Source organism: Meleagris gallopavo, chromosome 7, assembly GCF_000146605.3.
Source record: "Meleagris gallopavo isolate NT-WF06-2002-E0010 breed Aviagen turkey brand Nicholas breeding stock chromosome 7, Turkey_5.1, whole genome shotgun sequence".
Classification (NCBI taxonomy): domain Eukaryota; kingdom Metazoa; phylum Chordata; class Aves; order Galliformes; family Phasianidae; genus Meleagris; species Meleagris gallopavo.
The window spans coordinates 30719300-30744399 of record NC_015017.2 but is presented as its reverse complement, the minus strand read 5'-3'; the positions used below and the strand labels follow the sequence as shown (position 1 = coordinate 30744399).

At 37.7% G+C, this 25100-nt stretch overlaps 1 long non-coding RNA gene across 1 annotated transcript; it reads left to right on the top strand.

The window, feature by feature from the left end:
* Window positions 1-18845: 18845 nt before the first annotated feature.
* On the top strand, window positions 18846-22021 carry LOC116216858. Its single transcript, XR_004160418.1, has 3 exons — window positions 18846-18940; window positions 19441-19575; window positions 21885-22021. It is a non-coding gene; the product is annotated as an uncharacterized LOC116216858 (long non-coding RNA).
* The last annotated feature ends 3079 nt before the right edge of the window (window positions 22022-25100 follow it).

Here is a 25100-nt window from a genome sequence, read left to right as displayed (position 1 = left end):
AACTTCCAGTGAAGGGAGAATGGAGCTATGCTGTATTTAAAAAGCCAGTCCAGAGAATATTCTATATTTTAGTCCCCAACGGTGCTATGTTCTGAGCAAAAAGTTGACAAAAATTGATCAGGTGGAAAGATTAGTTGCTCTTCGTTGAAGATTACACACACACACACACACACAACAAAAAAAAAAAAAAAGAGAGAGGAGTTATATTACTAACACTCTTTGGTTCTGAGAATGCCTACCTTGGAATTGTTCAGTATTCCTGCAGTGAAATTACTGCTTTATTAAGAGCCACTTTTAGAGGTGTAGGTTTGCTTTGCTTTCCAGCGAGCTAATCTGCTGACAATTTCCTTCAAAATTAATTGCATTTAGCTGGTTAGGTTCTGAAAAGATAAGGGCGACCTGTTTTTGAGGGCATGAAGTTTGTCGCGGTGGTTGTGCAAAACTGTGGAGGGAAATGCATCCTTGATGTGGAGACAGCAGAGTTGGGCTTCGTTTAACATCTCTGCTTCTTAAACAATAAATGAGAAACAACAAATCCAGGCTAAAAAGCTTTCGAAAGGAGCAGGCTGGCAGGAAGATGCCTCTCGTGGAGGGCAGTTCGGAGCAGTGCTGCCCTCCCGAGGTGTCAGAGCTGGGGGCCCTGTGCCCCCGCCAAAGAAGTTCCTCGGGTGCCTGTGAGCCATGGAGCGCTTTGTGATAGGCTGCATAGCCTACCGGCTGTCAGCCCGCTCCCTTAAGGGAACTTGACAGATCTTAAAAAAAAATCAATTTTAAGCTCACATGCCCCAGTGGGTGCCAAAGCCACTTCAGAGAGGCTGAAAGATGGCTGAGTCGACAGGATTTGACTTCCAGAGGTAGAAAGGTGACAAACTCCATCATGAGAAAGGGGCAGCTCAGGGCCTCCGAGGCCGAACCTGCTCCCAGGATCCGGGGCCTGGCATTGTATTGAACCTATTTATCTCTTTCATGGGCCCAAGGTACCACAGGGAAAGAAAAGTTGTTCAAAAAACGCTGGCAGAATTCAAGGGTGTAAATGATGAATTACTTTTCATCAGCTGAAAGGAAACATACTCCGGAACAATACTGAAAGGGAGCAGGAGCATCTGACCTCCTGCTTCAGAGCAGCCAATATCTTCATTCAAGAAGACAACCATGAAATTACACAGAAAATGGGATTGTCATGAACAGCCCCTTGAAATCTCAGTATACAGTCATTACTGCATGGGAAAAAGCCTTCATCCACACATCATAACTTGTAACAGACAAGGGGGGGGCTGGGGCTGGAAAACCCTGAAAACAGGCCTTGGAGTTACCAGTCAGAATGTAGAAAATATTTGTTGATTCAAACTTTTCCCCTCTATTCTCCCAAATCACTGTAAATAGACATAACAATGTATGAGCTTCATAGCAGTGCTGGCTTTCTGGCCACAGAAAGCTCATTGGAGCTGTTTTGTAAATCAAAAGAAAGGAAGAGCAAGGGAAAGCCAATCTATCGCTTTATTTATATTATCAGTCTTTGGTGAATGATTTATCATTTAAGTGCTTTGAGAAGAGAGTCCAGAAACCGTTGTCCAATTAGTGCTGCCCTCTTAAACCACATACTATAAATATTCATAATTATCAGAATCACAAAACAATGTTCATCAGGGGCTTCATATTCAGAGTAACAACTTATTTTCTAGGTTTGCCCAGAAAAGTTTATATTTATCCAAATTAGGCAAGCAAGAGGCTGTTGGTTTATTTGAGAGTGAAACAAATCACAGAGAATGAGAAGCCAGGAATACAGGGATAAAAATATAAAAAATAACATGTTTAACTGTTTATTTCTTCACTCTTGCAAATTTCTACGTTGACTTTAATTAAGCTTGCCCTGGGCTAGTGGGCATGGGGAGGATTTTTTTTCTTATTTCTTTTTTAATTCCTCATTAGACTGCTTTTTTTCCTTGGCTCTCGTTGCTCTAATGACTAGTCCCATTAAATAGGTCAATGGGTTTCTTTTATTTCAAGTTTTATACAATCTCATATTCCATAGAATCTTAAACACTGAACACCCAGGGTCTTTCTGGGCATATTTCTTCTTTCCTGTTGATGTAGATGCATTTATTGCGCTTTTCCCTTTTCTCCACGGCAGCTGACCTTTCATTTCAACATACCTGCAGGAAGCTCTAGATAGTCTGGGCCTGCCACTTGCAAAACTACTTACTGGGTAAGTGCTTGGCTGATCTTTGCAACCTGCTAGCAGCAGCAAGGAGGAGGATAAACATGGGAGGTGCTCTGTGTACCCTTGCACCACCTTCTTCCCTTTTCTTGATGGGGCAGCAGTGTTGGCAGGACCAAGGGTAATGTAAGTGGACACCCCATATAGTTGGCTACGGGGACGATCAACTTGAAGAGTCAAGAAGACTGATGCAAGCACAAGCAGCATATGAAAAGGCTGTTGTGTTAAGGCAGGGCTTGTCTTGGAGGCCAGTGCAGAGCCTCCTGCCCAGGGGGCTGGACTGTTCCTTTGCAGGGCTCAGAGACTCAAATCAGTGTGAAGAGAAACATGAAAGAAGTTGTCTTATGAGAGGTTCAAAAAGACTATTTTCCTAGTAAGAAACAAATAATATATAAAAAATCTTCTCTTTCTAGTGGAAGGAAGAAAAGCTGTGTATTAAGGAGATAAATTTAATCAATGTCAGTCTTTGGAATGAGAATGTGTTGCATGTGATTTTCCCTGATGGTCAGTCTGTGCTCCAACATTGCATATAAGATGATCCTGCCTCCATTTCTGTTTTCAAAGAAAAAAAACAACAAAAGCACAAATGAGAGGACTATTTGTACTGTAATGCACTACAAATACCTGCATGCATGTGGTTGGAAGCAGTCACTTCAAGGTGCTGTGGATATTTAGAGAACTGCTTTACCCTGTTTTTCTAAGCAGAAATCTATGTGGAGCACATTCTAAGACATTGGATCAGTGCCATAGGTTTTGCTGTGATAGAGCAGTGGCTCTTTGCTTGTGAATAATTCATACCTATAAGAGAGATGGAACTTATCTGAAGGCTTTCCGGCTTACATGAGTTGCTGCATCATAAGCAAGTTGATCCAGCAAACATTATGAGCTGAGAGTTAATTAACTCTGCTACCAATTCATCACCAGGTCTTTGAAATGCGTTTTTTCATATGGTCTTTTTGTCAGGTAGACCATTCTTGAACTAGGTCATACTACGCAAAGTATCTGATGTCACTAATGCATCAGGTAAAAGCATGGAAGGCAAGCATGAGCTAACAGGGAAATATGGTCTTTGTTGTACATGATTGCCATTATAGTGCAATGTGCAGGACACAAGGGGATTGAGAAATAGTTCAAGATACAAATTCAAACTCTGACCCTTCCATACAATTTGAACAGTACAGTTTGAACTAAAAACATATGAGAGTTTCAACTCGTATGTCCTACATCTGTAATCAAATGGTTTAAATTGTGAATGAATTGGCTCATCTGCTGGCTCTGTAAGGAGCCCATGCAGACCTTCCTCCCCAGCCCTGTGCCTCAAGCAGTGTGCCTTAAGCGTGAGAAGATGAATCTTACAATCTAGCTTGAATTTGTGGAGTAATTAGGACCTTGACTGTGACAACCTTTTAGCCTGTCAGCAGTCGTGGTTTAGCTCATAGTTAAAATGCCAGTGGCAACAATATTGCAGCTATTCTAAATATATCCATATTTTAAGTAGATGAAGTGATATGTGGTTTTGATTGCCCCTTCCTCCTTTAGAACTGTGCAGAGATGAAACCTGCAGTGGGAAATTAGGGAACCCCCCAAAATATAACCAAAGAGTGACAGCAGTGTATGGTGAATACAAACCTGTCACAGGCTCTGTTCCACAGCAAAGGATATGTTTTATTCAGATTTAAAAGATTAGGTGGGTACAATTAATCAAGCAATTTGACCACGGAACATTCTTTCATGCTTTAACAACATGACCTCAAACTACACAAACTGTGCAGCTGAAATGTAGCCTCATATACTCAGCTTATATATTTTATAACCTGCATGTTTTCCAGCACATTGTTAAGGAGCTATCGTTATTCTAATTGTAATTAAGTCACTTGAAATAAATTTGGAAATAGTAAACTGTAAAAATATCTAAATAGGGAGCTGGTCCATTGATTTTATGGCTAAGTCATCACCTTATGTAGAAATGATTCTCACACGCCACAATTGATAAACACTGCTTTTAGTTCACCAGTGAAAAAATGCTTGAAAACAAAAACTGATGTAAATACCTCTGATTTTGAGCACAGTATCCCATGCAAGTGCAACATGTGGGCCAGTATGAGGGAAAATTGAATTTTTGGCATACAGATCAGTACTGTAGATGAAGGAACTTCATCTCATTGGTAAACATAGCTGTTCCTTATGGGGAGGGGAATCTTCTATCCTGACCAGAGTTTCTAAAGTATGAGGCATCAGAGAGGTAATTAGTGGGGTCTTCAAAACTGTCTGGGCAGTGGATGCCAATTGAGTTTCTAGGTGATTTTTGAAAATGATGCTAGAATCCATCTGCATCCCTTGGCACCCAGATACCTTCAAAATGTCAGGTTCAGATGTCTGCCTCCATTGGTGATGGATACAGTCTGTAGCACAACTAATTGTGACTGACAGCACAAAAGGACAGGTGCAAAATTAAAGTGTAAGTCTTGAGGTTTGGTCCCATGTAGTTGATGGACATTTAGTATACTTTTAATGTCTCGCTTTCACTGGCTCCTTAATTAAATATTTTTTTTTTTAGATAGAGCAGCAGAAATCAACTTATTTGACTGATATGAATCCTGTTTACTCTCCAACTCTGAACTCAGCAGGTTAAGTAATTGGGAGACAGAAAAGTTCCTATACTTCTATTTCCAGCTGGTGTTACACAAAAGGCAGGAAGTTATCTCATTAATGGGGCACCAGCTTTATGCAAATTATAGTAACAAAAAGGCTTCCCTTCATACTTTTCATAAATTACCTAATAAAGTAGGAATAAATGGCCATATTCAAGAGCCTTTGTTGTATTTTTAGCACAAGACTCTTTCTGTTACTGCAAATATGACTAAATGCGCCTTGTTCAAAAGGGATGTTTATGAAATAAGGCCACTCAAAAGCTTTTATTCCTTAACAGCCTTCAGTTACTTTTATGGCACAAAATTAACATAATTAGTCACAGAGAATAGATGACATAAGCAGCGTGCCATGCACAAAAGGGGAAACCAGTATCTAAGGAAGGTATTTTGAGAGATCAAAAATTTTCAAAGTGCTCAATACTAGAAGGTCCTTTTTATTTGTGCACAGCCTTAAGATACTTTCTTACTCCGTGAAATTCACATAATGAGATGCAGCAGACAGATGACATTAGCGATGAGCCATTAGAAAGAGGTCAGTTTCCTCTGAAAGATAGTCACTGTTCCTGCTCGTCATTAATTTGCAGCTTCAAAGCAGTGAGCATATGATAGTCTGGCATGTTAAGCAAGTTGCAGTTATCTTTAAATAACCATTTTTTTCCAGTTATTAGAAGCTAAAGTTTTTAAACTTCTGACTGAAAGCAAAATTAAAGCACGCAGCAGTGTAAAAAGGCTGTGGAGAGATTAGAAAAAGGAAATCAAATATGTTTTATAAATGAAGTTAGCTTTTCCCTGGGGAAAGGCTGTCTTAACTTTATGAAATTTTGGGTTGTATGTAGACCCCATAGAATTGATTGCTGGATAAGAGTAAAGAAGCTGTGTTTAGCTGCTACATACTTGTTGATTAACGTGCTGATCTAAAGGGCAGGAATGTGCAACTACATAAATGATGCTGAAGATGAGAAACAAAGATATCAGAGAAGCTTGAGTGAGGTGAGAAAAGGTAGAATGATCTACTTATCACTTGGTGTGAAGTTTGGGTGCATCTCTGGTTTGGCAGTGGAATATATTTGGATATTAAAAAGGGATTGGGAGATTTGAATCATGTCTTTGCTATATGTGATTAGGAAATGCAGAAGCATGGTGCAGTAGGCAACTCCAGTGCACACCACTGAAATCTTGTTATAAAAAGTCTTGTCACATCTCCAAATAATGTCACATGTCCAAGCGGGTACTAAAAAACGCTCTTGTTTTATAATAAATATCCTTTCATTTCTAGTCTTCCCTTCATACTTAATGCTGGAGCTATGTCATGGGTGAAGCCTCAGAAGGATCCCAGTTTAAGCATTCCAGTCTCATTGTTTAAGCTCAGACTTAGTCATGGTGCCTTAGCAATGCAGAACAGAGGACAGCATCGCTAATGGTTTTATGCTTTGCCAGGGTTAGTAGAATTAACACAAGTATAAGGAAATAATAAAGTAGTAACTTGCCCTATACACCCTATTCGCATTATCATTAATGAGAGCCCTTCAGCTTAATTCAGCATGGATCAATGTACCCCTAGTTTAAGAAATGCATATGTCACCCAAATTAGGATTAATTTTCTTGGTTTCTCTTCATTGCCCTGCTGCAAAGAGAGGTCCCAGCCCATGCCTACCCTACTCAACCCAGTTCCCCATGTGCATATTTGGTACATGCTTACCCATCCTCTACATCTTTATCACAGTCCATGGCACAGCTCTGAACAGGACCAAGGTGTCTTCCATTATACAGACACCCCACTCTGCTCCTAGGGAGGCCAGGAAGCTATCAAGGTGCTATCTGTGCCACGTTCCTTGCCCTTGGAACCAAGCAACTAAACAGTTCGTTTATTAATTATAAACTAATTGATATATAGACCTAGAGATCCACATGTGGCCAGCTGCCCATTAGTGGCATTGGCATTTTGCAGCCCATGGCTGGGGAGGTCTCAGCCCAGTAGGTCAGATGTCTGAAGTAGGATGGGATGGAGCTAGGCTAGAACTCCTATGGAAAATCAGCTTACTGCACAAGCCTGGAGGCTATCATTCATCTGTGGTGTTTTAATTTAGACCGGACTTTCATTCTGTGCTGTGATTTACTTGGAATGAAGCAGGGTTCACTGAGCAAAGAGAAGCGCAGGATGTTCTACAGTCTGACTATGGGCTAGGCTGTTTTGAGTCTCATTTAGGATTACCAGTGATGCTATTTTTTTTTTTTTTCAGATAGTTGAGTCAGGTCATAGATGTATTATGACCAGTAGCATACACATGCAAATTTTGGATGCACTGTTGAATCCATCTATTAATTTTCTTGAAGCCTTGAGATACCCCAGTTTGATGACCCAGCCTGGTTTGCCAGGAGCACTTCCAATGCTACCTGCAAAATTTGTGGAGCTCCAGCTGAATTTAACTGGTGCTTCCAGTTGTGCATGTATCTAATGCCAAAACAGCTTCAAAATGACTGATTTCCCAACAAAGTTATTATCAACATGGGATTACCAGTATTTTTAAGAAGAGCGGACTTACATCAGAGCCCTGTTTTCTGAGCAACCTTAAAGCAATGACTTCCCTCTCTAGTCAGCACCAGGGACTTACTCCCAGGGTGGAGCTTTCTAAAAGTTCAAACCTTCCCACTGCAAGGGGAAATTGGACCAGCTGAGAAATTAGGAACCAGCTTGTCAAATAGACACACACAAAGTTAAGACTGTAAAATAAAGAGAAGATTAACAAACAAACTATTCCTCCCATCTTCCTCTTTCTCTTGTGAACACTGGGGCATTGCAGACTTACATTTAGGACAGTGCTCTCTCTAATTTTGTAAGAGCCATCCTTTCATTTTCCGTGCTGTGCTTTTTAATAGTTTTTTAGGTATGGGGCAATAGTTGTGGACTGCTCTTATATGGCATATGAAAGAATCTGTTTATGAAGAGCAAGGGGAGAGACTGGACAGATGGCGTTACATTAATCCTAACCCCTGGCCCCTACTTGCTTGGTTAACAGAGACATATCACCAGTCGTTTTGGAGTGCAGGAAATCTTCTTTCCTTCCTTAGGATGATAAACAGAACAGTATTCAAGCCTCGATAAGTGGTATTGAGTTTCAATATTTTGGCCAAAATTTTATTTGATTATCGTATTTTTTCTGCAGAAGAAAAAGTTAAGTTTTAAGGAAAAACCTGAAATCCGAAACATTTTGCTTCAGAAAGTAAATATTTTGATTTTGAAATGTTTTTCTTTTTTTGTTTGTTTTGTTCTATTTTTCCAAATGAAGGTTTTAGCCCTGTGGGTCATGCCCTGCAGTGGTTCTGTGGCTCTCTTCCATCCTCCCGTTTAAACAAACAAAAGCATGTTATAAAGAAACAGCTTCTCACATCTCCTTGGGCAGAGGTGATACAAAGTCCTTTATGTTACTTTTGTAGGTGCTCAGCACTTCACACATTTTGTACTAATAGGTCATAATGACTGCCAAAACCAGAATCCTCATTGTTCTCTTCTTGGCTCCTAACCTGTAGCAGGTTATCAATAAGTTGGGACTGGGACCCAGGTAAGGTTCATAATATGAATTAGTGTGTTGGCCTGCCTACCTTTATGTGGTGCAATGCCACAAATGTTTCTAAAGAAAAGAGAAAGCCAGAAGAGCTAAAACTTATTTACCAATGTGCCATTTATCAACAGACCCTTGGTAAAGATTGCACGTGTGTCAGGATTTCACCACACACCTTCCAAGAAATTATTGAATCTTTATGTCTAAAAAGTCAAACAGTTACTATCAGCTGTTGTTCTCATCTTGTCTGTGCCAAAATTGGTGAAACTGATACCAGCAAGTTTTCAATCTATTTTTACATATGTTGCATGCAAAATATCACGTGGTAATGCAGAGATGGAAGCTTATTATACCAAATCCAAAAAATATGGTTGGATGGGTTAGGAGAAGGGGAAATGCAAGCGTTCAACTCATGATGAAATGAAGAGCACTGAAAGCTGATGAAATGCCACTGTTAGTCTGCAAAATCAGTGAACAGTGAACACATGGGCAACAAATACCAGTGCAGAGATGTGTAATATGCAAACCTGTTCCAAAAAATGATGTACTTTGAAAAGAAGGATTGGCTACAAGATCAGTTTGATGTGAATGTGGGGGAGATGGAGAGGGACTTTTCTGCTATTTGGAATATTAATACTTATTACGGGCCTTTTATTAAGTTTCTTCAAGGGAAAATATAGTTTGTTTGTGATACATTCATACTTTTTTTTTTCCTGCTATGTACTTCTATGAATTTCTACTGTTCCGTTTTGTATTCCTTATATAAAACTCAAGTAATATATCAGTATACAACCTATCCCCAAATGAAAATGTTCATCAAGAAGAACTTGTTAATTTTCCATTTGGCTAATTTGGCTAATAGTATAACCATAAAGGTATCTTCCAAAAAGATGAATAGAATTTGTCTTGGTTCTTTGTTCAAGTATCTGAAGTGCATAAGAATTAACATTCGGGCACCCTGACAGCATTTTACAGTATATTATTTTGGTTTTCCTTTTCTTTGCTTTCTTCTCCATGGAAAGAAAAAAGAAAAAATCCTGGTTTGGTTTGTATTTTTTTTTTTTTCCTAGTGAAATATAGAAAATATCCACAGTCATTCTTCTCTTTTTCAGACAATCTTTTCTTTGAAAAAATATTATACACCAAATCCCAGCATGCTACTGATAAAGAGTTCAGGTTAGTACTTGACATTAAACAGTGGGAAAGGCTTTGTGAGAACACTTAGTTGACCTAATAATACTCCTACTTACATCAGTGGGAGTAAATTTAATCAGTGCTGAGAGTATTTCAAAGTCTCATACCTAAAATGTCAAAAGGTGCTATTTCAGAACATTGCATTTGAATCTGACTATGCAATTATTTATTGTTTGGTATTTTGTTTATTTTTTGACAGTAAAGGTGCTGTATTTAAGTTATAACCGAAAAGATATGCTGAAGTGGAGATTTTACTGGGATAAGGGTGGTGATGCACTGGAACAGGTTGCCCAAGGAGGCTGTGGATGTCCCATCCCTGCAGGCATTCAAGGCCAGGCTGGATGTGGCTCTGGGCAGCCTGGGCTGCTGGGTGGGGACCCTGCACACAGCAGGGGGTTGGAACTGGATGAGCATTGTGGTCCTTTTTCAACCCAGGCCATTCTATGATTCTGTGGGATTGATGCAGTGATACTGGATATCATCAGTTGCTCAAATTAAAAGATTTTAATTTATGTAATTTTCAAATTCTTTATCAGCCACTGTTGATAATTTTCTATTATTAATACAGTGACAGCAAAAGCAATTTTGGAAGAGAGACAGAATGGGAAAGTGCTGCTGGGAAAAATGGAAGGCTTCAGGATATTTTCTGAGATTCTTATAGTAAATGGAAACCAATGGTAAGGAAAGAAATACAACGAAAGAAGATATTAGCAATTTCTACATGTCACATTTCAGAATGGATTATTTCTGCTTTAACTAATAAGAATCTATAGAACGGAATGAGAGAATTATGAATTGGATGTTCTTGTTAAGGTCTAGTTCAGTTTAATTAAAACACGAACTCTAAAGCAATATATATGTACGTGTGTCTGTAGACACGTAGTCTGGTTTATCTATCAACATGCATACAACCCAATATATGCAATACAGACACCCTTGTTCATTATACCTAAACTTTTGCTTGAAACATAAAGCTTTATACATTATTTTAAACACGTTTTTAACACATGTTAATAATATTCATGCTGTTGCTTTGAAAAATCTGCGAGATGTAGTTAATGAAGAGAAACTGCAGCATAAATTGCATGTAAAATATGCAATCCACAACAACATATTTTTTCTCAGGCTACAGTTTTTACATTAAACATCTTTTAGCTTGTTTAAATTTATTTGCTTTTGTTTATAAAGAGCATCGTCAACCACCACTGCTTGAAACAACTGCAAGTAGTAAACCAGGCAGTCTTCTTTCTTTAATAAGATTCTTTGGTTAAAAATAGATTTTAAGTATATCTCACATTAAAAGATGTAAATCCTAATGAAATTGCTGAAAATGTTTCTCATTTTCGATGCTTTTTTTCCCATAAAGCCAAACAGTTTTCCTTTTTTTTTTTTCTCTGAAGTTTCAGGAAAGTATTCATAGCTTCTTTCTGCTCCCGACAGCAGATAATCCATTGTGTATTTCCTGACCTATGGTTTACTAAATGCATGTCATCTGGAGGTCCATTCCAGACACTTGCGCTTGCTCCAGTAGAGCACAAGATCATGTTATGCAGAACATGATGTTCCCTGTTCTGTATTTATTCCTGATACATACTGGTTATTCCTAACTAAGTATAAAGTTTGCAGTTTTCCTTCTATGCTTAAATGTTATTTTGTAATTTCTGCCATTTGACAAGATGTTTTGAGACCTAATTCTGTTGCCTAATGTACTGGATGTTCGTCTTTGCTTGGTGTTAGATTCACATGTTGTGCATATAGAGGAAATGTTTGTATGAGCTAGTGCTCAGTACTCAATCTAGGCATTCATGGTTTAAGAAATTAGTCCACCCTAACAATTGCTTAGCTTTATTAATGTTATTATTATTTGGGGAACTTTCAAGACTACAATTTAGGACAAAGTCCTATTGTTGTAATACCCTGTAAAAACGCACATGAAAACAGAAACCCTGATACAAATAATCTGATGAAAAAATAAACACAGTTACAGAGTGTGACAAGTGGTGATTTATATACTATCTAGAATCACCCAATCAGTCATATTAGCACTATATGCAGCTTAACAGTTCTCAATCATTTTAAAATGTGTCAATAAATGAGTTCATGTGCACCTCTGAAGCCATTCTTCATAGAGCTGACTTCCTAATGCCACCATGGAAGTCTCAGATATTGAAAAATAGGTGAAGAGATCCTTGGACTGGACATGACATAAATACACAAAAGTGTAAGTGTGACACAGGATTGTGTCACAGGACTGTGACAGATAAAGAGGCAGTGGATAATATAGAAGGAGAGGTACAGTGCTGCAAAGATAAAGCTGAAAAAAGGTATAAGGTATAAGGATAGGCAGAAATGAGTGACCTACACATAGGATTTATGCTGGTCCTACAGAAAAGGAGAAAGTGGCAGAGTCCCACTGTTGATTATTTCCCTTTTTCACTGAATTGAGTTGGAAGTCAATTTAGGTAGGAAAAAGGTAGGAAAACGTAAATTCTGTTCTTTTTTTTTATTTTTTAATGTGGATGTTAGTTTAGATATTATTGTTCTATTTTGCATGTCTGTATTAGCATATTAGCCCAATCTTTTGATTTTCCAAATTGGTGTTTTAAACCCCTCTGAGTTGGTGAAAGAATGGAAGCCAAATGAATAATTTTGGATTTGAGCTGGCGCCTATGAGAGATAAAGAAGCAAGAGTTGATTCTGTGTTTTTGAATTGCTTCTTTCAATGCGAGTCCCTTTGAACTGGTTTTATATTGCCAGCTAAGGTTTCTCTTTCAGGGGTGTGCTTCTTTGTACTAAAAGTACTCAGATGAGCAACATACTGCAGTGTCATGCAGTTGCAGATTTTTTGCTTCTGCAACTAAAACCAGAACTGTTTTGTTCCTTTCTCTTGATGCATTTGATGCTCTGCTGCCTGATTTATTTGTGTTGGGAGATACCTGAAGCCTAGTGGTGTAGGATAGAAAAAGTAGTGGGAGCTTACCTACAGAATTGTAGGCTTTTGTTGAAGGTCTTCAGAAGAAACACAAAGCATATTTGAATTTGAAGCATGATCTGCATTAAGCAGATTATTAAAAAAAGTTTGAATTTGGGCTAGGAAGGGGCTATTTAAGTTGACGTAGATACCCTTAGCTTAGAGAAAATGAGCCTTCCTAAGTTTATGTGAGTTGCTGCTCAGCAGCATGTCCAGCAAGGCAATTTGTTGTCTCCAAAGGTACAGCTGACTTTAAGATTTGCAGTCAGACTCCAGGCCCTACACCTCACTCAGCAGGATCAAATTTGAGCAGTTTTGGCTGTTTGTACAGGTTTTGTGTTAGAGTATAATAACACCCTCAGCTTGCTAAGGATTGCTGTCTAAAGGAAAAAAAATAATTCTTATTTTTAAAATCTGAATTAAAGAAGGGAACGGGCACTGAGAGCCAGAGCTAGAGGTCATTTATAATGGAAAAAATTGTACATGCTCTCCCACCTGTAGGCTGTGGCTCAGCAGTACCTGCTGAGTTGTTAGCACGTATATATTCCATGGACTTCCCAATACGTTTCTTCTGATTAAGGTACATATGTAAAGGGGAAGGCCACCCTGAATCAGGCTGGGGAGACATACAGCCCAAGCCAGTCAGAATGTTGTGCTTTCCCCCTCATGGTGACTTGTCCAGGCTGGGGGAAGGGAGTGCTTCTGCAGCAGAAAACATAGGGAGCGAAGGAAGAATCCTATTAATGCTGGCTGCTCTAATGCAAAACCAGATTTCATTTTTAGACTTCTATTTTCTACTTTAATTATATAAATCTGAACATGCTTTCGAGATTATGAAATAAGAGCTGAGAAGCCAGTTATTTTTCATCATTTATTTTTAAAGCAAATTTATCTTTGAATTGTCATCTGTTAAAATTCCTGAGAAGCATACCACAAATGAGTACAATATGAACATGATTTTCCATGCCAGCCCAATTCAAATAAGTGATGTAAAGATTTTTTTTTTTTTTTTTGCAGGATTCCTTAGAACAATTCCACTGAGCAGAAAGTGTGACCAATTCCACCTGAGTAATACCTGGGTCATCCTCCACATTAGATGTGCACACATATATTCGTAAGTAGACACAAAACTAATGCTAAGCTCAGCCATGTATTGGCAACAAACACTCATTAAATCTTCAGTATAACAGATTCCGAAACCTTGAAATACTCTGTAAAAAGGAAGAGCTATGGAAACAAAGGAAAGAACGAAAAAGTTCTTTCCTGGAAAAGACAGGGAGGAGGCTCCTAAATGCTTCCTTTCCTTTCTGATAGCCGTCTCCCATTTAACGTCCTAAACTTAAAATTTTGTTCCATACATTTGGATTTCCAGGAAGTATTACCATCACATTGTATTAATATAGGAGAGGGTTGAGGGAGAGACTGTGAAATTTTAGAAGTATACTTTATGTTCCTTTCTTGCCATTTTGGGTGAGCAAACTGTTGCCCTTTATACTACAATTTTGAGAAGCTTCTGTAGCACTTACCCCCTTTCAACATAACAGTTGCATTTCTTTCATAGCTCCTTTCCCCAGCAATCATTAGGGATGATTGGTACACTTTCTAAACTCAGGCTTATTGGCAATATAACTACCATCTGTTTTATGCTTGCTGATAGTTTCTGTATGTTTCTCTCAATAGTTACAGGATTCTGCTTTCTGTTAAAGCTCTCCAATCTCTTTATCCTTTGCTATGTCACAAAGAGAGAAAGTTGTGACCCATAAGTCCTGGTCACCATATGTCACAACATATAATGTCCTGACTGCCATTTGTAGGTCAATTCTGTCTTCTGAACAAGCTTGTTTGGTCTCCCACATCCTGAAAAATTTGGAAATTCCAACTGGTTACTTAACTGTGAATTCAGCAGATACTTTATTTAAGAATGGCCACATTTCTCCTTCATGTGCAGTTTGCTTCCTCCTGCCAGAGTGCTTTGGAGCAGTTGGTGGCATCTGTTTAACACCACATTTATCATGATCAGGCACTGATTGCTAGTATAGCCATAGAGCACTTTTACTCTACAAATCTTAGATTATATCTATGCCAAATATCTTCTTTTTTTGAATTATACTTTTTGCATTAAGAAGGCACACCTACCTGTGTCTCACCTGGCCAAGGATATTTCAATGCAGACTCTGTACCCTGCTGTTTTCTAGCCCCAGCCAAACCATTCTTTCCCCTGTGAATTTTCTTTAACCTGAGTCTGTACAATAATGTCATCTTTCTAATCAGGCAGCTAAAAGTGCTTTTTCTCTGTGTGGATTGAATGATTGCAACTGTAAATTAAAACCTAGTTCTTCCTTTGTAGCTTAAATATTTGGCATCTAAAATATGCCAAAAAGTGATTACTTTTGGGGGTCCAGTGAAGGAATCCAACTGTGATATAAAGAGAAAGGAATATGAGAAAAACAAGCATTTATCACTTTGCAATTTACATATGAAGTTTAGCCCAGCTATGATTTAAAACAGCACATAGAGCTCCTAAATTGATCTTTGAACAGCAAAGTTGAGCTTAACGGCAGAAATGTCATAAGCATTGTTAGGAAATACTAGAATAAAATAACAACATTCATTGCTGATATCTCCTTAAAGTTTATTAACTCCTTGGTGCTAAGAAATATAATTTGATGTCACCAACTGTTGCAGTTTATTTTTGCACAAGCTCTGATGGACTGAGTCATCCGCATCCATTTCCAGTGGGTCACAGTGACAACTTAGCACTTTGATTAAAGGTTGAACTCTTTATTTAGTCACTTTTGTTCTACTTGGAAGTCTCTTCTGGTTAATACATATTTTGAAGCCAGAACCTGTGCTGGACTCTGTTGTTAACCAACCTTCTGGGACAGAATTGAGTTCCTGAAAGTCTAAACCCAAGTACAATTATGAATCGAATAGAGAAAGGAAATTGGAAGGAGGAACTAAAGATATTTTACTCTTATGAATCAGTACACAAATACAGATTTATAGTCTGCATATGTGTTTTGTTTTCACTGATGGTTGTAACTAAGGACACCTGTAAGTCAGGGGAAAAGGGAAAGAATGAAAAATGAATGGAAGAAAAATGTAATAATATGCGGCATTTTGGAGCTGATTTGGAATCTGTTATGTGAGACTTAAAAATTAGTTGTTCTTCTTCCTGGAAAAACCTGTATCATTTTGCTGGTGCGCTTTAGTGTAAAGTATGGAATATAATGATTTTTTTAAAAGATTCTTTCAGTGTTTCCAGCGGAAATGTTGAGCTAAGTGTAGAATTTGTGGGATCAGTTGGCTTATAAATAATGATCCTTTATGCTGGCATTGGGAAATCCGTGTTCCCACAGCTAGTTCAATAAAGCAATTAATATCAATGAATGCTGAAGAAAGCAAATCTCCATTCACTTTTGTCTGGATTAGTTAACATAAGAAAAATCCCATCCCTCTCCTAGAATATTTAGCCTGCTCCTAGGAAGACATGCTAATGAAAGGTAAATACAGTGTGCTGCTTGACATATGTTTGCCATTCTTTCCCGTTCCCCTTGTCCCACACTTTCCCTCTTACAAAACAATTAACATTTTTCTGTAGAAATCATCACTGTAGCAATTTTGTTTCCTGTATCCCTCTGTGCCAAACCTGTCTTGTCATTAGCCCTCAGCATTCCTGCTGGTGTTTCTAAGTTAGTTCCTGCTCAGCTGAATTTCATTACGGAGGGGCTTCACCTCCCAAACTCACAGATAATGTGTCTTAGGCACACAGGTCTGCTGAGTAAAACCTCCTTATTTCCTTGGCACTGCCTTCAATTCAAGGGCACGTGTTTCTCGTCTGACAGGGCATATTTCTGTAGCCCGCGTAAAGTTGTCTACTAAAGGAAAAGGAAGGTCTGTTGAGGGAATGGGTGTGGTTTCTCTGACCTCATCCAACAGCAATGAATTTGTGCGTTCAGCCTCTGTAGATCAAATTTTTTGATAAAACGGAGTCATAAAACAGCCCTGAACTTTTCCTGCATTTGGCTGCGTTATCTGAGATTTCACACACAAGCAGTAAAAAGCTTAAAAGATTTTTATCTCGTAGCAGCCAAGAAGTGTGGTAATAAGGTAAAGGTTGAGAAGCATTGTTGGCATAGGAAATCCCCTGCTTATGCTGGATTTATAACACACCCAGTTTAGTAAGAATTGGCGCTGCTGAGCATTTTCTGACAGTGTTGGGATAATATATTGCAAAAGGCAGCACAGCCAAGTCTCACACCTGAGAAGTAAGGCGCACTTCATTCTGCCGATGGAGAGACCTAAATCAAACCTTAACTTTACTACAATGCAATTACACCTCTCTTAGGAGCCCCAACTGTACAGAGCTGAGGTATAAAACTTGTGATTTTGGTATACTGTAAGAGTTTATTAACCCCTTAAGTATTTGTATATGCTCTGATTTTGGAGGGATAGCCTTTTAAAGTTTACTAGGCACGTTTCAAAGGAAAGTAATAGTTTCTGGTGGGTGATGCTATGGGTGTGAGGCCAAAGCAGGTTTTCAATGAAGCTTAATTTTCAGAGAGTAAATAAAACAATATGTGGACCTTTGGACTGCATTTCCTCTCGTTAGTGTGTGCTGTGAGACCTACCCCACGCTTCAGTAAGAAATGCTGCTTGGTGAGAGAATGTACTTTCCATGTCTGTATCTGTGAAAGTCTGATATTGCTCTTTAACATTCCCTTAGCTTATCTGTGAGCTTCCATACCTTGCCACAATCACCTCTCCTTTCTCCTTGCAGTAGGATTAATAAAAAAGATGTATTGTTATAATGAATGTATGCTAAAGCTATACAGGCAGAAGAAAATAAAAAGTTTTGTGTGTGCAGATGTGCGAGCTGCACCAAAAAGGGAGTGTTGAATATGAACTCGTGCGTGCTTGTATTCTGTATGCTATTTCTGTTCATTATATATACTCTTTTTCTAAAAGATCAGATTTCACAGACTTTAGTTCTTGTGATTTTACTTAGCTCATTTTCTTTCCATATATCATACTGTGTTACTATTCTCGTGTATGCTGTTTTGTACCTCCAGTGTTTTCCAAGCAGAAGAGAAAAAACAGAGGAGTTCAAGCCTCACATTTGATCTATTACTATGACAGCGGGAAGTTTGAGTTGAGAAAAAATGTAGTTGGAAAAGAAATAGAAGTAGACATATTAAGGCTGCAACAAGAGTTAAACTGAAAAACAGACAGTTTTTCTTGTAATGTGGGGGTATCATTGATATAGAGACTACTGATACAGCATTTTACATTTTTATTTCTTCAGTTTCTATAAAATTGATTTCTTTTGTTATGCATCATTATTGCATGATAAGGAGCATAAGATAAAAGAACCAAAACAATGTTTTGCTTCCGGTTTGGTCAAACCTAATAAAAATTTCAGTTTGTCGTTTCGAAGAGAAATATTTCATTTTATATCAGCTTGACAGTCATCTGCGCCAGCTTACGTCGATACTGTTAAAGACTTATAGCTGAAGTTCCTCAGACTTTCTTTTTCTGGTAAACGCTAAATTATGATGTTGGTTTATAACCATCTATGATGATCAGCCCAACAGGTTGAGTTATCATCATGAGTTTAATTCATCATGGAGATTTTGTTATTTTAGGGTAACTTAGCAGTTGGGTGTGTGAAATGTTGGTCTGCAGGAAAAGACTGAGTCATGAAACTGCCATCAGATTTTCAGCTTTTTGCTTCTGACAGCTCCAGGGAGAGCTAGCACGTGGCCTCTTCTCCCCACTCTATGCAATATTAAGCACACTGCTGTCCACTATGGGCAAGAGAGGTCTTCTATACTGCCTGGGAAGTGTTGCTGTTTGCATAGCTCTTAAATCAGCTCTATCTCCAAAGTATTGGGGCATTTTCAACAGACACCACCAATACCCCCCAAAAAGCTTCCCAGTGTTCAAAAACAGGAAATTCTGTATTAAATAGGGCAACAGAACCTAGTAGCCTTTTAATACTTAATTGAACAGTGAGTTATAATGTAACGTATATTTTGCCACTTCTATGTTTTGGCTATAATTTTATAAGACATTGGATCTCTTTTTTCATAGCCATGAGGCACTGCACTTCCAACACTGCTGAATGTCATGGAACAGGTTTGGCTGAAGTGCAGACAGCAACAATACAGCATGTACCATTTCTCCCTGCCCTGCAAAAGCACTGTTGAAATCTGCAACTACTGGCTGATGTCATTTTTTTGCTTTCAAACAGAAAATGAAAAAGTTACAAAAACTAGTCAGCACCAGAAGAAAGTATATGGCTGCACTAGAGGAATTTTGGACGTTTACCAATGTTGCTTTTCAGGTAAAAATATGTCTTCTTTTTCAGGTAAAAATAAACTAACCTTCTTCAGATAATACAGGTAGCAGCAAACTTTGGCTGTTCTGTAATTCCCAAACACTTATCCCCACATACACTTCCTGTTCTCTGACTCTTGTCAGCTGGAAAAGTCATTATCTGTATGGAGAGCTTTGCATCTGTCAGCTGGGAAAGTGATTACTTAAACTGATAGCAATAGCAGTTGTTTTAGCTTAAAATGTCTTGCTGTGTTTTTGGGAGGTTTTCTTTCTTTTTCTTTCTTTTTTTCTTAATTGTTCAGTCAGTTTTTCTTATTAATTTTGTGAACATCAAGCATCTAAACAATGTCAACAACTCCGTTTCGTGCTAGGCAACCATCAGAAATAAACTTTCCCTGATAAAGGACATGAGAATGACATTTGTAGAGAGTGTTCTTTGAATTTTTACTATGACCTTCAAACATAAGTGTTTATTTGAACCCCTTTCTTTTGCCCCTTCTCTTTAAGCTGCTTCATCCCCACTGCTCTTCTGTCCTACACGTGAGAGGCCAGCACTGGTGGTGTAAATTCTGCCCTGGGGTCCTACTGCTTGTTCTCCAGGTACCACGGATCCAAAGCTGACAGGAGCTGGAGCCATCCTAAGTATGTTGAGCAGACTGAAAAATGATGTTTTGTTAAAGGAAAAATGGAAGTGTAGCCAGTAACCATCCCTCTTCAAAGTCATCCTTTTTTCCGATCATGTGAATTGCCTTTAATTGCTATGAAGAACATAATAAATATTTTGTTCTTCTGAAAAGTTGTTGTTTGATGTCTCAAACTTTTCTTTATAAAAATTGAGGCCAGCTCCAAAATACTCAGAAGTATGACTTCACTGAATGCTCTTAAAATCCATATTTAGTTCCCAAATAAGTAGCCTAATTTTCCGTAACACTGTGTAATCAGTAAGTCTCATTGACCTCACTAAGAGTGTCTGCCTTCTCAGCATTTCCAAAAATGAAAGCAATTTTTTTTTCAAATATACTCAGAGAGCCTTAAGTTTTGAAAGAAAGTACTTTCTGAGGAATACTGAACTTTCTCTGTTCCTTTTTTTTATTTTTATTTTTTTTTGAGAGAGAGACATAGCCAGGATGAAGAATTGCATGTGTTTGCTTTCAGATGCTTATATGTTACTGTATTCAAAGCTGATATTAATCTTTCATTAGATTTGAATTGCACGAGAGGATTGAGATGTTGTGGGCTGTGCAGGAAATAAAAGAACAGTTGTGGATATGACTGGAAAATGTAGAAATTCCTATCTCCTCATTTCAGGTGATTTTGGAGTTTAAACGGTGCTTGGATTGGTGTAACCTCATTTTAGACTTACATGTTGTCTGCACTATTACCTCAAATCCTAATTTTGTCATTTTGACTCTTATCTTGTACTTCTTTATGACTTGAAACAACTTGTTGTCATTCTGCTATCAAACGAATGATTTGTTATTCTTAGATCTGCTATACAAATAAGGCCATGAGGACTGTTAACTGTGTGTTTATCCTGTGAAATATCACAAGCTGTTATGAGTATTTTATTAAACACGAAGCTTCTCAATAAATCTTACATTTAATTTGTAACAAAATTTAACTGAGAAAAGTTCAGAATACACTCCTCTAACACCCTTTTTCCAGACAGGAGATGCAAAATTTACCTCTTCTTGTAATCTTATGGAGACAGAATTGTCTTGTATTTAAACCTGTATGCTACAGTCTTCTGTTTCACTAGTGATGGTCAAACTTCACTTTTTTCTTTCCCCGTCACCAACATTTCTCATTATTTATGGTCCACTTAAGATTTTTTTTTTCCATTGGAGTGTCTTGTGCATTTGCCTTGAAACATGAAGTCAGAATAGATGAACCTGCAAGGCAATGCTTTACAAGGGAAAAGGGGTAACGTGCTAGGAAGGAAAACCCATTGGAAGTTCGCAGCCCTAAGGCTGAGAAATATTTTAAAATCCTGACAAAGTTCCCTTTTCACCTCTGTAGAGCTGTGCAGCGTTCCAGAGTGTCTTTCTGGAGGCCACAGATCTGGAAAAGCTGGAGTTTGCTCCTCACTTAAATCCCTATGTGCATCATCAAGAGGTGGCAGCATTACCTTTACTGCCCTCAGCTGAGCAGTTCCTACCTCCTAGCTGGGAGGAAGAGGGACCCTGACGCCCAAAGCCATGAGTAGAGGTATCATATGGAATGTGTCACTGGAACGCATGACTGCAAAACATGGTGATGCAGGCTGGGAGGTTATCTGTTCTGGCATCTCCTGATTCATATTTTATATTTCCAGTACTTTCCTGAACCTCATTTTACCACCCCTCCAAGTGTCGAGGTTTCCACAGTTTCCTTAGGGAAAACAGTGCTATAATGACTTCAACACAGACTAAAACAACCAGTAATTCCCTTCCATTTTAGCTGCTTTCTTTTATTTTATAGTCTGAAGAAAGTTGTATACAATTATCCATTAAATGATAATACCTCTCTTTAATTTTCCTCTGATTCTTTTTCTTTTTTTTTTTCCTTAGTTCAAGTATTTTTATGGTAATAGATGCAGACAATTCCTGTATGTTGCTGTATACATTTTCCTAACGAGTCCACTCTTCTGCAACCTTGCATCTTTTCTATATGTTACACCAACCCAGTGCATTACAGAGCGATACCATGCCAGGATATTTCTGCTAGTGCAAAGTAGCTTGCGCAGATGAAAACGCTGCACTGGGTGTAAGAGCTGGAAGTTCTGAGCCATAGTGGTGCTATGGAAAATGAGAACCTGTAGCACTTGCAGCATAATGAAAGTACCCACTTATTTCATACGTAGAGTTTGTCATAAAAACCAGTTTCATAGGTGCTATCTACACATGTACCGCTTGCAAAACAAGTTCTTTATGATTTAATTTTGTTTAAACTCACGCTGTTCTATCATGCAGGAATCACCTGCTGTTCAGCAAGGAGACAGGCCCCAAGTAGCTCAGCTCCATCTGATTTGATAGCTGTACCCTATCCAGTCATCAGTCAAAACCCACCAGTGGCCAGGCCTGGAGCTGGGCTTATTAAGCCCATTATCATCAAGGTATGCTGTATTTTATATAGAATTCAAAATTTTCTCTTATGAGATACCATTTATGTGTCATGTTTAATGACACATAAACATGTTTAAATGTTTCCATGTTATGAGAAGATTGTAAAGGTTTTTGTTTACCAACACTTTGATTAGCAGGCTTATGGGCAGTTGTACTGACACTGCAGGTGAGATACAGCTTATTTATGTTATTTTTAAGAGTTTTGGTTGGATTTTGAATGTTTTCAGTTCTGTGATTTAAAGAAAATGTTTATTTTGCTGGACTTTGTACTCACAGGGAATTAGCATAAAATTTTGTTTCAATACCATGAACGATTAATTTGGTGAAACATTACTTTTCACATCACTGATTCCTCTGCCACTTTCCTTAGAAGTGCAGTAACTGTTGAACTTAAAAATAAGCCAGTAACAACTTCAGAGAGTGGAATCTATGCCCATATGATAACTGACAGCAATTTCAGCATCCTGCTTGTTTTGAAAGAACATTTCTGATGTAAAATAAGACTGTAGAACTCATAAAGTACTGGAAATTCATTGTAGAGTGTAATTATCTGACTTTTAATAATTACCAAGAAATGCGTGTATGGACTTTAAATTTATATTGCTAATTGAATAAATAAGAACAAAAATTTTCAAATGAAAACATAAAAAAGAAATTTTAATTATATTTACAAACCAGTTACTGATACTTAAATTAGAAAGTTTGGCAACTCATCAGTAGGGATCCTCAATTACCACAGAAGCTGTGACTCTGGGTATTCACAGAAGTAGGGAGGAATTTTATCTTAGAACAAGAATGATAAATTGAGTTTTCTCTGTCTCATAAATAGAAATAGACTCACAAACATAAAATGTAATGATATTCTGTACAAATTTGCTTTCGTTACTACTTTTCCACTGTTTTATATATCTAGTGCATCTGAAATCATCTATCCTTTTAGGAAGATAATAAACCAAACAATAGCAGTCTGTATTGTGAATTAACTAAAAGGGAAGCAGTGCACAGCTACTTCATAATGAAGGACAGAAAGATTACAGGATTTACTTACATAGGTGGTTTTAATTAGTGATAAGCAAACTGGACAAAAAGGATGGTCTTTTTCATATACATTTGTATTCCAGCACTTAATAGTTTGTCTGCAGGAGAGAAACCACATTTCATGATAGTTCACCACTACTCAGTGACCCCCATAGGGCAGTATGAGCTGAAAACTATGTGTTTCAGTGGATGTGGTATGGGAGAGATGTCAAATGCTACACTGTGAAGTGATCACAGCGTCTCATACATCTTATTAATAACAACAGAATTCAGTTGCCCAAATGAAAATTGCTCTTGACCAGACAAGGAGACTAAATGAGATTGTGCTATATATCAGTTAAAATACAAATTGCCCTGCAATCATTATGAATTTTTAGAAGATAACTTCTGTTTCATGTGGCATCAGTGTTCTTGGCATCTCTCACCATGGTATGCAGTCCTGGAATCAGGCCAGATTAACCAGCCAAGTATCATTGCCTTTTGATCCAAAAGCACAGGAGAGTAGAAAAATAATTCTCCAATGTCAAAATCTATTTTCTTACTTTTTGCAGTAGTTAACATTTTGTGATATATATGCTCAAGCCTATAATCTTATAATGAAACACGGTATGTTTTATGAGGCTAGCAGGACATATGTGGGAAAGAAATATGATGCATCTTTAAACTTTGTAAGAATGAAGATTATTTATGCTTTGTGTGATGTTTGAAGTTAATATTTTGAAATCTTGCTATGGTTGTGCTGTGTAAAATGAGTGTTGCTGTTGCTTAGGTAACATATCATCGTGTCTCATGAACATAGATTCCTAAAACTTGAGAAGTTTGTCATCTCTAGCTCATCTATAGGAAACCTGTGAGTCTTGTGAGTTTGTTTGCCCTTGTGGGGAGGTATTTTGAAACAGTTCTTATTTTGTTGCTTTGTGGTGTAATCAAGTGAGGTCCACAGAAATTAATCTACAATCTACAAATGCAAATGAGAGTATTATTTATAGTTTTCTCATTAAACCCAATATATTATTCTTATATATTTAAGCTTTTTGGTATTCCTCTTATTCTGGAATTCGCAAGCTGTCTTGCTTGTCAGAAAATTTATTTCTTAAAAACATATATTACTAAATTTGTTTATGAAAGTTTTAATTCAGCAAAAGAAAAACGCTTATGAAGTTGAATTGTTCTTTGAACTTTTAATGGTAAAATTTGGTATTTTTTCAATGACATTTGGCTGCCTTACATCTGAATATCTTCTTATACTTCTTGTAAGCTAATTGCTGATGATCATTGTTTCAGAAATGGTTAACAGAGTGAAGATTAATTGGTTAGAAAAAGATTAGTTCTCACGCAAGTAACTTTGGGTTTCATCTAGAGGTGAAACCAAAAAGGGGAAAGTCTAAATCAATACTATCTCAGGTTCAGCTGCAACTATTTTGAGTGAGGATGATGTTATGTGAGCTTTTGTTTTTCATACTGAAATACACTTAGAATGGTCATTAAAGCCCTGTGGTGGCCATTGTCAGTATTGTAGCTAAGATAGGAGATGGTGGGTATTACCTGATAGCTTTGATGTTGCTTTATTCACAAGATTTTCAACTTGACTGAATAATTACTGAAGTCTTTGTGTTAGCTTCTACATTTAGAACTCTTTTTATTGTTGTTAGTACAAGAACTTGAATTTTTAAACTAACTTTAAATGTCTCTCATTCACATTTCACAGTCAAGCAGAAATGCAAAGAGTCTAAGTAACTTTCCACAAGTAATGCAAAAAGTTAACATGAAAATCTGAGCTGGATGCATATAGGAATATGGTGGGATCTGTGCAGATAGGTACAAACTTGCAGGGCTTGTGACCTAACTCATGAAATCCATATAATTTCCTCATAGAAAGTTGTGCAAAATTGTTTTGAAAGATTAAGGCCTGCTAAGTTCTTGCACAGGAGCGTGAGCTGTTCTTCAGAGAATAAAGAAAAAGACAAGAGTTTGACAAATGAGACTCGTCCTACTTAAAAAAAAAAAAAAGAAGTTTAAATTGCA